The 13,060-nt window shown below is 40.3% G+C and overlaps 1 protein-coding gene across 6 annotated transcripts in view; it reads right to left on the reverse strand.

Annotated features, from left to right (window-relative positions):
* The window catches only part of LOC124148714 (transmembrane protein 198-like), a 111,980-nt gene that overhangs the window by 48,951 nt on the left and 49,969 nt on the right, over nucleotides 1-13,060 (reverse strand). Inside the window, exon 1 of one of the 6 annotated variants that reach the window (XM_046519973.2) lies at nucleotides 10,419-11,212. The exons of 2 other annotated variants lie outside the window; for them this stretch is intronic. The gene's annotated coding sequence lies outside the window, so the exon portion shown is untranslated. Of the gene's footprint in view, nucleotides 1-10,418; nucleotides 11,213-13,060 lie in introns of those variants that run through there. 3 more of the 6 variants (XM_046519968.2, XM_046519964.2, XM_046519963.2) reach the window with 3 other exon arrangements.

Here is a 13,060-nt window from a genome sequence, read left to right on the forward strand (position 1 = left end):
CACGACAAAGCTTGTATATTGCTGACTGCTGTAAAAAAACATTCACTCACTCACGACAAAGCTGGTATATTGATGACTGTTGTAAAACAACATTCACTCACTCACGACAAAGCTGGAATATTGCTGACTGCTATAAAACAACATTAACTCACTCACGCCAAAGCTGGTATATTGCTGACTGTTGTAAAACAACATTCACTCACTCACTCACTCACGACAAAGCTGGAATATTGCTGACTGCTATAAAACAACATTCACTCACTCACTCATGACAGAGCTGGAATATTGTTGACTGCTATAAAACAACATTCACTCACTCATGACAAAGCTGGAATATTGCTGACTGTTGTAAAACAACATTCACTCACTCATGACAAAGCTGGAATATTGCTGACTGCTATAAAACAACATTCACTCACTCATGACAAAGCTGGAATATTGCTGACTGCTATAAAACAACATTCACTCACTCATGACAAAGCTGGAATATTGCTGACTGTTGTAAAACAACATTCACTCACTCATGACAAAGCTGGAATATTGCTGACTGCTATTAAACAACATTCACTCACTCACGACAAAGCTGGAATATTGCTAACTGCTTTAAAACAACATTCACGCACTCACTCATGACAAAGCTGGAATATTGCTGACTGCTGTAAAACAACATTAACTCATGACAGCTGGAATATTTTTGTCTGGGGTATGACACGACATTCACTCACTCACTCACTCATGACAGCTGTTTTATTGATCACTGTTTCATTCAACAACATTCACCCAATCACAGCTCTAGTATTGCTGCAATATCACCATAAAACAAGCACTCAATCATGAAATACTGGTAATATTGCTGTCATTGAAAAACGTTCCTCTAAACACCATCTCAAGACCTTGGAGACAGCTACAGTAACTATTCATGATACAGCACACTCAATAATGGTCTGAACTGAATCACAATAACATACATCATCTTATTACACCGCAAGTTCACAAATATTTTCAATTAATCAAACACTAAACACACTTTGGTAAACAGCGATAATGTTAACACAAGCAAGCCAGTATTCTGATAATAGATAATGGGATTAATGGATGTTTAGATTGAGATAAAAATTATCAACAACTTTGTTGAAACATGGATAAGTGGGATGAATGGGCTTGTCTCCAGATGGAGACGTGCATTCCGGGGCGTGTCGCCAGTAACCTACATAGCAGTGATTCATGGGTATACCATCCAATCAATAATGGGTAATTTGTGATCTAAGCTGAAATACCTTGTAGATGAATTCTCACTCTATGAAACGGGCTGCTGGTTTGATGGAGGCCAAATTGATAAGGCCATTATAAAACTATCTGTTTCAGGCAACAAACCCAGTCATATGAAGTTGGAATATATTTTAATAAATTAAAACTAGCAAAACAAGAATTTCACTCAGTCGAAGTGCAAGAACATAAATTAGCCAGGGCATCATTCCACAAATCGTTTTTAGTGCTACAATCATCGATCATCGTAGGTCTGTGGTACAGTAAAGAGGTAAAGTTCTTTGTGCTAAGATCAGGCCCAGGTCAGACATTGCACTGGGGCTTGTAACGCAAAAATTAGCAGCAAAAAAATATATGGTCACTAACGGGGTTATAGTACTATATATTTTATATCGTACTATGATCCCAGTAGTGACCATATATATCTTGCTCCGAATGTTTGCGTTTGACGTATTGTAACCATCTGATTCTCCAGCCTGAGATGGCTCTTTCAACAAAAAGGCACAGTTAGAACTAGCCTGATAGCCCGGGGCTGGTACAAATTCCTGCAGGCTAGTACAAATTTTCCTATTTCCCCATTGTTTTAACATTACAAGGGCAGTTATCTTTCATCTTTAATCTTTTGAGGTTAGTTCTCACCCTGCAAATAGGGGGTACTTATACTAGGGACATATTCTGCCATAATCCCCACATGGAATATATAGTGAAGATAATTTGCAGGCAAGTATTATCATTACAGTGATTTTATTTCTTCATTAGCACCTCATCAGTTTAGATGGAAAGCCATACCTGTCAATACTATCTTTATTTTGTCATTGTCACATGACCGCCTCCGTGGTCTAATGGTAGAGCGTCCGCCCGGAGAGCGGAAGGTCCGGGGTTTGATCCCCGGCCGCGTCATACCAAAAGACGTTAAAAGATGGTACTTGTTGTTACCCTGTCTGGCGCTCGGCATTAAGGGGCTAAAACAAGGACTGGTCGGCTCGGATTCAGTATACTGTGTCTGAGTGGGGTATTCATGTTAAACTGCGGCATGGTATCTCAGTGAGCTAGCACTATAAATCCGCATCAGTCCGGACTAGTACAAGCAGCCACACAAACACACACACACGTACATGCAAGTCGCTATATATGTGCAATAATCTTGGACGCGACACTACCCCATTTCACCTCACCTCACCTCACCTCATTGTCACATATACATAACTAAATATTCAGTTTGCAAAACATTTTATCTCAAATAATATTCTTCTCTTCAAAAATGCTTGCTCCCTGTTCAACATCTGCTGATGGTTCACAGTTTCATCCCGGATAAGTCAAGTGAACCCAGTTTTGATGACATATGTCACACGTTTAGCCCATGACATACCAGCACAGCTGCCAGTGACTCAGTACAGAGGTTCTACATGCAGCTATTGTGAATATGCACAAAAGATGATAATCTGCTGACTATGACAAATACAGTTGCCATGGTGATAGTGACAGGAATGGTAAAAATTCCTGTTGTCTTGCAACTGCGTTTCTAACCTGCTGTTTAATAAACATGTCAGGAACATCCTTGGTGAAATAGCTACAGGATTAATATAAAGTAGGTCAAAGACGAGGTGTTTTTAGTGAGTATTTATTGCGGCGCAATATCATATGATATACCTGCAAAACAACTCTGACAAAGGAATCTGCGGAACCTTATTACAGATGGAATGCTAACTGATGGATATACATATAACTCTGTCCTGTTACGGGGTGAGTTAAAGCAATAGATTATGCCATGTGGTATGATATTTAGTATCTACAGAAATATGACACATCTAACCCTTCAAAGATACTACATGAGAGCAATTTGTGTTAATTTTGCAATTTCTAAGTTAGATGAGTGAGTGAGTGAGAAAAATTAAATGATTAAATTTGGAATACTTTGTGATATTAGAGTTGGACATTGTTGATGGAAATAAGGAGAAATTGCTTCACAATAAAGTTTCATCGCAGGAGGAAAATGTGTAAATTAACGTCTTCAACAACAAATCAAACATAATCACAATATTCAGAATAGTTGGTCAGATGTTATGGTTAATCAACAATTCCATGGACTGTGATGATGAATTAAACTCATGTTAACATAACAAAACAAGAGGCTTTTGTTTCTCATTTGAGGGGGCGTGAGGGGTTGTGGGGGTGGGGGTTTCCAATTAAGAAGCACCATGAGTGTTGTGAGTTCAGTCTGTGACTCCAACGCCTGAGCCTAGTAAAATTCTGTTCAGTCTGGTAAGCTCAACTAACAATAGCACATGTAATAACACTAAAATCTACTGCAAGTGATGCCAAGAGCCAAGTCCGGGCTCTTGGACTCAAACATTATAGGTACAGACTGACATTGATATTTGTTTGTCATAAATGTACACTTTGCCATGATATTGAAACCTGTTTTGAGTGGCCATGATAACCAACACGTGTTTATGAGTGAGTGAGTGAGTGAGTGAGTGAGATAGAGTGAGTGAGTGAGTGAGTGAGTGAGTGAGTGAGTGAGTGAGTGAGTGAGTGAGGTTTATCACAACAGTATTTCAGTGTGATTCATGTTGGAGGAAAAAGCAAAGTGACACAGGACAATATATCCAGCTTGTGACTGACAAAGGGTCATAATCAATAATCAAGGCAAATCTAGAATTGAAACTTGTTTGGAAATGTACATCAAAGTTACCTTGACAATGTACTCCATAACACCATCACATATGGAGGTGGTACTTCACAGAAATGTTTCCTCCATTAAAATACCTAACAAGTTGGCATATTACCATCCGTCACAACTGAACAAAAACATATTCTAGATCCTGTACCTGCCACCCAGGCCTCAGTGACTCTCGACATTTGTTCTGGCTCAGTGAGTCAACCCTTATTATCCTTGTCACTCCCAAATGGACAGCTTTTAGCAAGTTTATTGGCAATCACCTGATGTGATGTTCTTCCCACAGTTGTGAGTCACTGGTGACAACATGTGAGTCTATAATGTAACTGGAGCACCATGCACAGCTGACAGACAAACTAGACTGGGCTTCAGTCTCCTCTACACCTTACATGACACAAACTAGACTGGGCTTCAGTCTCCTCGACACCTTATATGACACAAACTAGACTGGGCTCCGGTCTCCTCTACACCTCACATGACACAAACTAGACTGGGCTTCAGTCTCCTCTACACCTTACATGACACAAACTAGACTGCACTTCAGTCTCCTCTACACCTTATATGACACAAACTAGACTGGGCTCCGGTCTCCTCTACACCTCACATGACACAAACTAGACTGGGCTTCAGTCTCCTCTACACCTCACATGACACAAACTAGACTGGGCTTCAGTCTCCTCTACACCTCACATGGCACAAACTAGACTGCACTTCAGTCTCCTCTACACCTAACATGACACAAACTAGACTTGGCTTCAGTCTCCTCTACACCTCACATGACACAAACTAGACTGGGCTTCAGTCTCCTCTACACCTTACATGACACAAACTAGACTGGGCTTCAGTCTCCTCTACACCTCACATGACACAAACTAGACTGGGCTTCAGCCTCCTCTACACCTCACATGACACAAAATAGACTGGGCTTCGGTCTCCTCTACACCTTACATGACACAAACTAGACTGGGCTTCTGTCTCCTTTACACCTCACATGATACAAAATAGACTGGGCTTCAGTCTCCTCTACACCTCACATGACAGACAAACTAGACTGGGCTTCGGTCTCCTCTACACCTAACATGACACAAACTAGACTGGGCTTCAGTCTCCTCTAAACCTCATATGACGAATAAACTAGACTGGGCTTCAGTCTCCTCTACACCTCACATGACGGATAAACTAGACTGCACTTCAGTCTCCTCTACACCTTATATGACAGATAAACTAGACTGCACTTCAGTCTCCTCTACACCTTATATGACAGATAAACTAGACTATACTTCAGTGTCCTCTACACCTTATATGACAAATAAACTAGACTGGGCTTCAGTCACCTCCATACAATAAATCAGATGACCTAGACTGGCCTTCTGTCTTCTCTACACTATATATATGATAAAGTAGACTGGACTTCAATCTCCTCTACACAAAACAAACATGTAAGATAACACTAAACAAGACTTAAAGCAAGTTTAGACAGCATATCGACCATTGATCTGCTACCTATATTACCAGGACAATAGCACAGACAATCATCCAAGCTGAACAGTCTGACACTAAGTGTGAGACTAACCGTCGCATATCATCCAGGTACAGATATGGACACCAACACACTACTGGGGCTTTGTTCAAGTGTGTTGTTGAGGATCAGAATGTATGTGGTCAAACATTTAACTGATATAGACAGCCACAGCTCTAACATCTAAACAAATCTTGGTTTTGACTTGCGTGTAAGTTGGGTTTAGTGAGTTGGGTTTACCGGTAATGCATTGTTGGTTGTCGATTGAGGCGATTAAATTGGATCGATGGTCGAAGGTTTTACGTAGTCTTTGACAAAGGGAAGTCATAATATTTTTTAAGTATCTATATTAATATAGACTAAACAGTATTACCTTTTGCTCACAAACACGTCACAAGTCATACGTTTCGTAATATCATTGTATTTCAGCCATGTGCACTGTGTTAGCCTTTCGTCCCCAGAACCCCGTCTGACTAGCTCAGTACTACTTCTAGAAGTGACAGTGTTTCTTTTCCAAAATATATCAGCATTGGGATGAACTTTATTGTCATTTCTTACATCATAACCACAAGGTTTAATAAAAAATAAATCAAGACCTCACTGTTTCTCCATAGGTCCTTTGTTAATTGTGTACTATTTGTACCCGATGGGTCGGTTCTCATAATACATAATAACTGTTTGCATGATCCAGACTGGACTATTTACAGTCTGTAGAGAATAATATTCCAGCTTATTCTTGACGGCCTGTACATCAAGTCTGGGTCAGGCCAACTTCCAATTTTGTCTTTAGTTATAACGATGTAGCAAGCATGATCATCAAGTAAATAAATTATAACATTTTCTCTCAATTACAATATTTTTACCGTATGTTATAAGCACAAAATACTGTTTTAATTATTGGATATGCCTACAAATGGGTCTTATTTCTCGGTCAATACTCAACTTTCCTATTTGCACTGAATATAAATAGGCTCTCACTTCAACATCATTTACATGAAAAACACCTGTATTATTTGTACAGAGCAAAGATGGTGAACTATTTGTAGACCACACTTGACCCAAGACATATTTGTCCTGAGTATATATACCTTCTCGATTCCTACCCAAAATCTATAACAGATTGCTAACTAAGAGAGTTCTTATTTAAACAGTCTGCAATATGTCACACTAATGTGATTATTTCGCCTTAAGAATATTTTATCATTGATTAGTTGATTGAGAGAATTGCGTTTAATGTCGATTTTAACAGTACTCCAGTTATACCACGGCATGTCAGCATAAGGTGGGTAGACAGCCTGAAGTGATGCAGGTCTCAGACTTTGGTGACACCCACGAGCACGAGTATGGTGATGACAAACCTAGAAACAAAAACGGGGCGAACCGAATGATGTTTGAATCATTTTATGATGCTGTGACTGTTTGATTTGTTTCTGAATTCTAATTATTTGTTCTACAATTCTGCCTTCCAAGACTGTATATTTCCGTTATGGGAAAGGTAAGTGAGTGTTACAAGGGAATACTGTCAGTTTTTATTTTCTTTATCTCCTCTAACACAACCTAAGCATGACCACTGATATCACAAGCCTCCACAGTGCTTTCTAACAGACTTGTTTGGATATTCTTGATTTATTTTGTTGTCTGACTGAAAATCCAACTAAACTATTACAATATACCAATATTCCACGCACCAGTGTTTCACTATTGCTACATGACATCAATATGAATTATTAGAGATATATCATGGTATTATATGACTTTAATGGCAGAGTTAAACACTGTTGTCAAATTCAGACCTTTTCAAGGCACATATTCACATTTAAGCACATTGTCAAGGCCAGAGTGCCAAATTCAGACCCTTTCAAGGCACATATTCTCATTTATACACATTTAGGCCAGACTGCCAATTTTAAGGCCTTTTGTGAATCTTGACTACTGTCTCTATATGTCCTATTGGGCTTTCAATAACTGCTAATTGAAGATCCACTAATCAATTGCCATTTGTCAACATCTGCAATCCCTAACTAGTCAGCTGTTAGAGAAGCATGGGGCCCTAATGACATCATTAGCCAATCAGAGCAGTGATCATATATTATAGGCATGTCCGCCATCATATATCACTCACCCCTGAATGTTAGCATCACCTGGCCTTGAGGGCACAGAGGAGGCAGCCAACCAACCAACATATATTTTAACTCATTTCATCCAAAACAACCATAACAACTTTATAGTCTTGAAACATCTTACAGATTTTTATATAATATGGTACATAAACATTTATATAGGTTAATGGTCATTTTCAAAATCATTATTTATACATGTAACTGCCCCTCATGAAGACCCTCATTAACTTTGACTGTTAATAAAACAATCAAATTGGTCACTTATTATATTAAGGATGATTCTCAGCTGTGGTGAAAGCTTGTGAAAGGAAGATGTGTGTTGTGAATATCTGTATACCCTCAATATTTGGCTGAGGATGAAAGTATAAACAGAAGAATGATGTTATTCTCTCATTTAGAATCTAATTTTGACAAATGCTGGAAGCAAAAGAGAGTAATGTGACTGTATTTATCCCAATGAAGACCTTCATTATTGGCTTATAACTCTGTGATTGTCAATCTACCACTCATAGACACCCTCAATTTTGTCTTAGGATTGAAGTTACGGATGGACCAGTTGATATTCTGGAAGGGGGTGAGGGGGGCCTGGTAATAAAATTATGCTTCAGATATTATAAAAAAGGTAAAAAGGACAAAAAACACATTGCTGCAAGGTGTTTCAAGCTCATAGTTTTAAATAGCAAATTAAAAAATAGTTTTTTGGTTGTATCTAATCAAACCTACCCAAACACACCGAATATCAAATAGTCGGTCCCTATACAGCTATGATGTAACTCTGTGAATGTGTCTACCCCTCCTGCAGACCCTCAACTTTGTCTGAGGATGGCAGTTACAGTTCCTTGGTGTGAAGACAGAGATGATGTTATTCTGTGAATGTGTCTACCCCTCCTGCAGACCCTCAACTTTGTCTGAGGATGGCAGTTACAGTACCTTGGTGTGAGACAGAGATGATGTAATTCTGTGAATGTGTCTACCCCTCCTGCAGACCCTCAACTTTGTCTGAGGATGGCAGTTACAGTTCCTTGGTGTGAAGACAGAGATGATATAATTCTGTGAATGTGTCTACCCCTCCTGCAGACCCTCAACTTTGTCTGAGGATGGCAGTTACAGTTCCTTGGTGTGAAGACAGAGATGATGTAATTCTGTGAATGTGTCTACCCCTCCTGCAGACCCTCAACTTTGTCTGAGGATGGCAGTTACAGTTCCTTGGTGTGAAGACAGAGATGATGTAATTCTGTGAATGTGTCTACCCCTCCTGCAGACCCTCAACTTTGTCTGAGGATGGCAGTTACAGTTCCTTGGTGTGAAGACAGAGATGATATAATTCTGTGAATGTGTCTACCCCTCCTGCAGACCCTCAACTTTGTCTGAGGATGGCAGTTACAGTTCCTTGGTGTGAAGACAGAGATGATGTAATTCTGTGAATGTGTCTACCCCTCCTGCAGACCCTCAACTTTGTCTGAAGATGGCAGTTACAGTTCCTTGGCGTAAAGACAGAGATGATGTCACTGTGAGATCAGGGAGTTGTGATTAAATTGGGCAAAATTGATTTTCCGAAAAACTAAAAATGTCCTTTGTGAGGCAAAATGATAAATGTCTTTGTTCCAGATGATGGAGAGAGGATTTACAGTGTTACACTGGAAACTATCCTTCTCACAAGTACACATATGCTTGAACTTCAAAAACTTCTTCAATTCAGTAAAGCTGATATCATTATGATATGAAACATGTTAAAACCTGATATTCATAGGCATATATTTGCTGTCTACATGTATACATTTCTCTTTATGAACATGATCAGTTCTTGAGCTCTTGAGTTGGTAAGTATGTGCGAGTGACTTGTCTTTATCGTTATTGGAATTTTGAGACCATTTAATATATGATTTAGAAATAAAAGTCAATACTTAGGGATTAATTTTCTTTTTAGGGATTTAAGTTAATCTCAAACAAAACGGAAACACATAATCTAAAATTTCATTTTCATACAATATACACCAAACTGAAAGACAAATTATATAGGCACGCCTAGGCACAGGGTAATATATTCAGATGATGGTTAGTAAAAAAAGTATAGAAACAGTCATACCTTTTTTTAATTCCCCCCCCCCCCCCCCCCCCCCCCCCCCCCACCCACCCCCACATATCAAAATAATTTTTCACTCAAAAAGACTAGCCAAATGTCTAGATCTACAAACACCTGACAATGTTTTCTACTAGGCATGTCTGGATATACTAATTTTGGCATGCTGTCACACAGAACAAGAAAATAAAGACATTTCTGGAGATTGACGTGTAAAAGTACTACTAAACTAATATAACCGTAGGATATATATTTAACCCAAATGTGACACTAATGAGAGTGTGTTACAATCAGTCCTGTCTGGTAGAAAGGCAGCAGAACAAAGGCTGACCTTTTCAGTGATAAGTTGTCTTTTGGAACAACAGTTTTTGTCTAAAAATATCAGACCATAAAAGCTTTTTCCAGAAACAAGCAGATGGTTCCAGTCTAAAAAGATGTTTTTGAAAATTCCTTTCAGAGATAATGCACTTCAATGTGAGAAGACATTTCAGCCAGTGAGTCTCCCTACCTCTGTCTCGTAGTACAGAATTGATTTGTCCTGACAAATTGAAAAAGTGATAACTTCTACATGACTCAGTATTTCATAGATATTCTGAGCTAACCTGCTAGCAGTCTGTCATCTCATGCCTAACAAAGTGATAAATCTCACAATGTGACGAAGAAATATTATTACTGGAGATAAATGTTTTGTTGTAATGATATTGGTATCGCCACAAATCTCCCATAAAATCATAGAAACAAACAAAAACATACCTTGCATTCAGGAAATGAATAATTTCCTATCTCTGAACTCCAAATCCAACAACACAAATGCCACTGAATGTCAGATCCAAAACACAGAAATCAAATGGATTCTACAAACATGCACAGCTGACAATTCCAGAAAACATATCTCCAGATTTGAATCTTCCTTTGAAGCAGATCTGCCTTGACACACCCGAATGTAACCGCTGTAATGTTCAAACTGGTATTAGTTCTGTCAGAGGAGAAAACCTCCGCTCACATACGTTTTCTATTACTGGCTGACAGACTGCCCAGCACAGCACAGGCTTGTGAGCGTGTCAGAATCTTTCCACTTCCTGTATAAACGTTTGAAACCGTGTGTGGACCGTGAGGGCTTCTGCTTGGATACACGGAGGGGACTCAGACAAACGAACATATGACGACGAAGACAGTTTTCACATAGCTGGGCCACCCCAACATCCTCACAGGCCACAAAACACACCGACAATATCCCAGCCAGTCCATACACAAAAACACCACCTATATTTTTATCAGAAAGGAAAGAAATCTGGGCCTGTATCTCAAGATTTATCTGACCGGCCACAAAAGCCTGAACCTTTCATGTCATGGGTTCAGTGTCTAGCTTACCTGGCCTTACAGAGGTGATGTGACGAATGGTTGACAGCCAGCTCCGATACCCAATGTAGCGGAACAGCCTCTGTCAATGCATTAGCCCAGATAGGAGGGCTGCCTGGAGATGTGCCTGCTAACTGGCTTGTCAGTGATCAATGCTCCACAATACTCCACTGTGTGTGTTCAGCAGGGAGCTTCTCTCACCAGAAGCCACAGCTCGCCTGCCAACATGACTCTTATCAGCGACATAACTACTGCCTTATTAATAGGGCAGTAGGCTGAAGCTGCTAATATATATAATTCTGTGAGAATGACAGTAATCATGGTTCAGTGACGATAATCAGGTATCTGTTGTGTATGATGAGGTATTATTCTTGAGTGTTTGAAATTAAGCATGAAATTCATAGGATGAAGGTCATAATCCATATGTTAAAAATTGAAGGGGCATAGATAAAATTGATGTCAGAAAATCACAAGGGACCCAGAAGACACCCCCCACACCCTGCCTTTCGTCTGTCTCCAAGACCCAAGAGAATAAATGAGTCCAACTCAAGTCTAGAAAGATTGGGCAAGTCTAGATTGCTCAGCCTTGAAATTAAGCACTGCTCTGTACTCCATTTGGATTTCTTTCTTTTATTTTGTAGATATATATTTTAAAATAAGATTATTTTCCTGGACTATCATTAGTAAATGTGTATGTAATATAGTTCCTTTGGTGAATTATCACGATATAACATTTATACTAAGTTTTCCTATAATAATTACATCCACTTCAAGTGCTTTTATGAGTTATCATGGTGTAATATTTATACATCATTTCAAATAATAACTGTTTAGCAAGTAATACATATCATCAGGTAAAAATATATAAATAAAATATCAGTAGTTTCAGTTATAGCTTTTTAGATAGATGCTAGCCTAAGGTAACGAGAACACATCTCCTAGACATAACGTTTGTCTTATTGAATAGTATGTCTAGGAGAACTGAAACCACTTGATGTGGATCCTATTACACCATGGCAGGGGAAGCATGGGGTCACATGGTGGGGAAACAAGGGGTCACATGGCAGGGGAAACATGGGTCACATGACAGGGGAAACATGGGGTCACATGGTGGGGAAACATGGGTCACATGACAGGGGAAACATGGGGTCACATGGTGGGGAAACATGGGGTCACATGACAGGGGAAACATGGGGTCACATGACAGGGGAAAAATGGGGTCACGTGGCAAGGGAAACATGGGTCACATGGCAGGGGAAACATGGGGTCACATGGCAGGGCAAACATGGGTCACATGACAGGGGAAACATGGGGTCACATTGCAGGGGAAACGGGGTCACATGGCAGGGGAAACATGGGGTCACATGACAGGGGAAACATGGGGTCACATGACAGGGGAAACATGGGGTCACATGGCAGGGCAAACATGGGTCACATGACAGGGGAAACATGGGGTCACATGGCAGGGAAAACATAGGGTCACATGGCAAGGGAAGTATGGGGTCACATTGCAGGGGACACATAGGATCACATGGCAGGGGAAGAATGGGGTCACATTGCAGGGCCAACATGGGTCACATGACAGGGGAAACATGGCAGGGGAAACATGGGGTCACATGGGAGGGGAAACATGGGGTCACATGACAGGGGAAACATGGGGTCACATGACAGGGGAAACATGGGGTCACATGGCAGGGGAAACATGGGGTCACATGACAGGGGAAACATGTGGTCACATGGCAGGGGAATCATGGGTCACATGGCAAGGGAAACATGGGTCACATGGCAGGGGAAACATGGGGTCACATGACTGGAAACTTGGGTCACATGGCAAGGGTAACATGGGTCACATGGCAGGGGAAACATGGGGTCACATGACAGGGAAAACATGGGGTCACATGGCAGGGAAAACATGGCAGGGGAAACATGGGGTCACATGACAGGGGAAACATGGGTCACAGGTTGGTTCACACTGTGAAGAGGGTGGGTTAAAAGTGATGTGGGCAAGGGCCTGATGTTGTACTTGGGAACAGGGC

This window comes from Haliotis rufescens, unplaced genomic scaffold (assembly GCF_023055435.1).
Source record: "Haliotis rufescens isolate VD_foot unplaced genomic scaffold, xgHalRufe1.0.p SCAF_46, whole genome shotgun sequence".
NCBI classification, from domain to species: domain Eukaryota; kingdom Metazoa; phylum Mollusca; class Gastropoda; order Lepetellida; family Haliotidae; genus Haliotis; species Haliotis rufescens.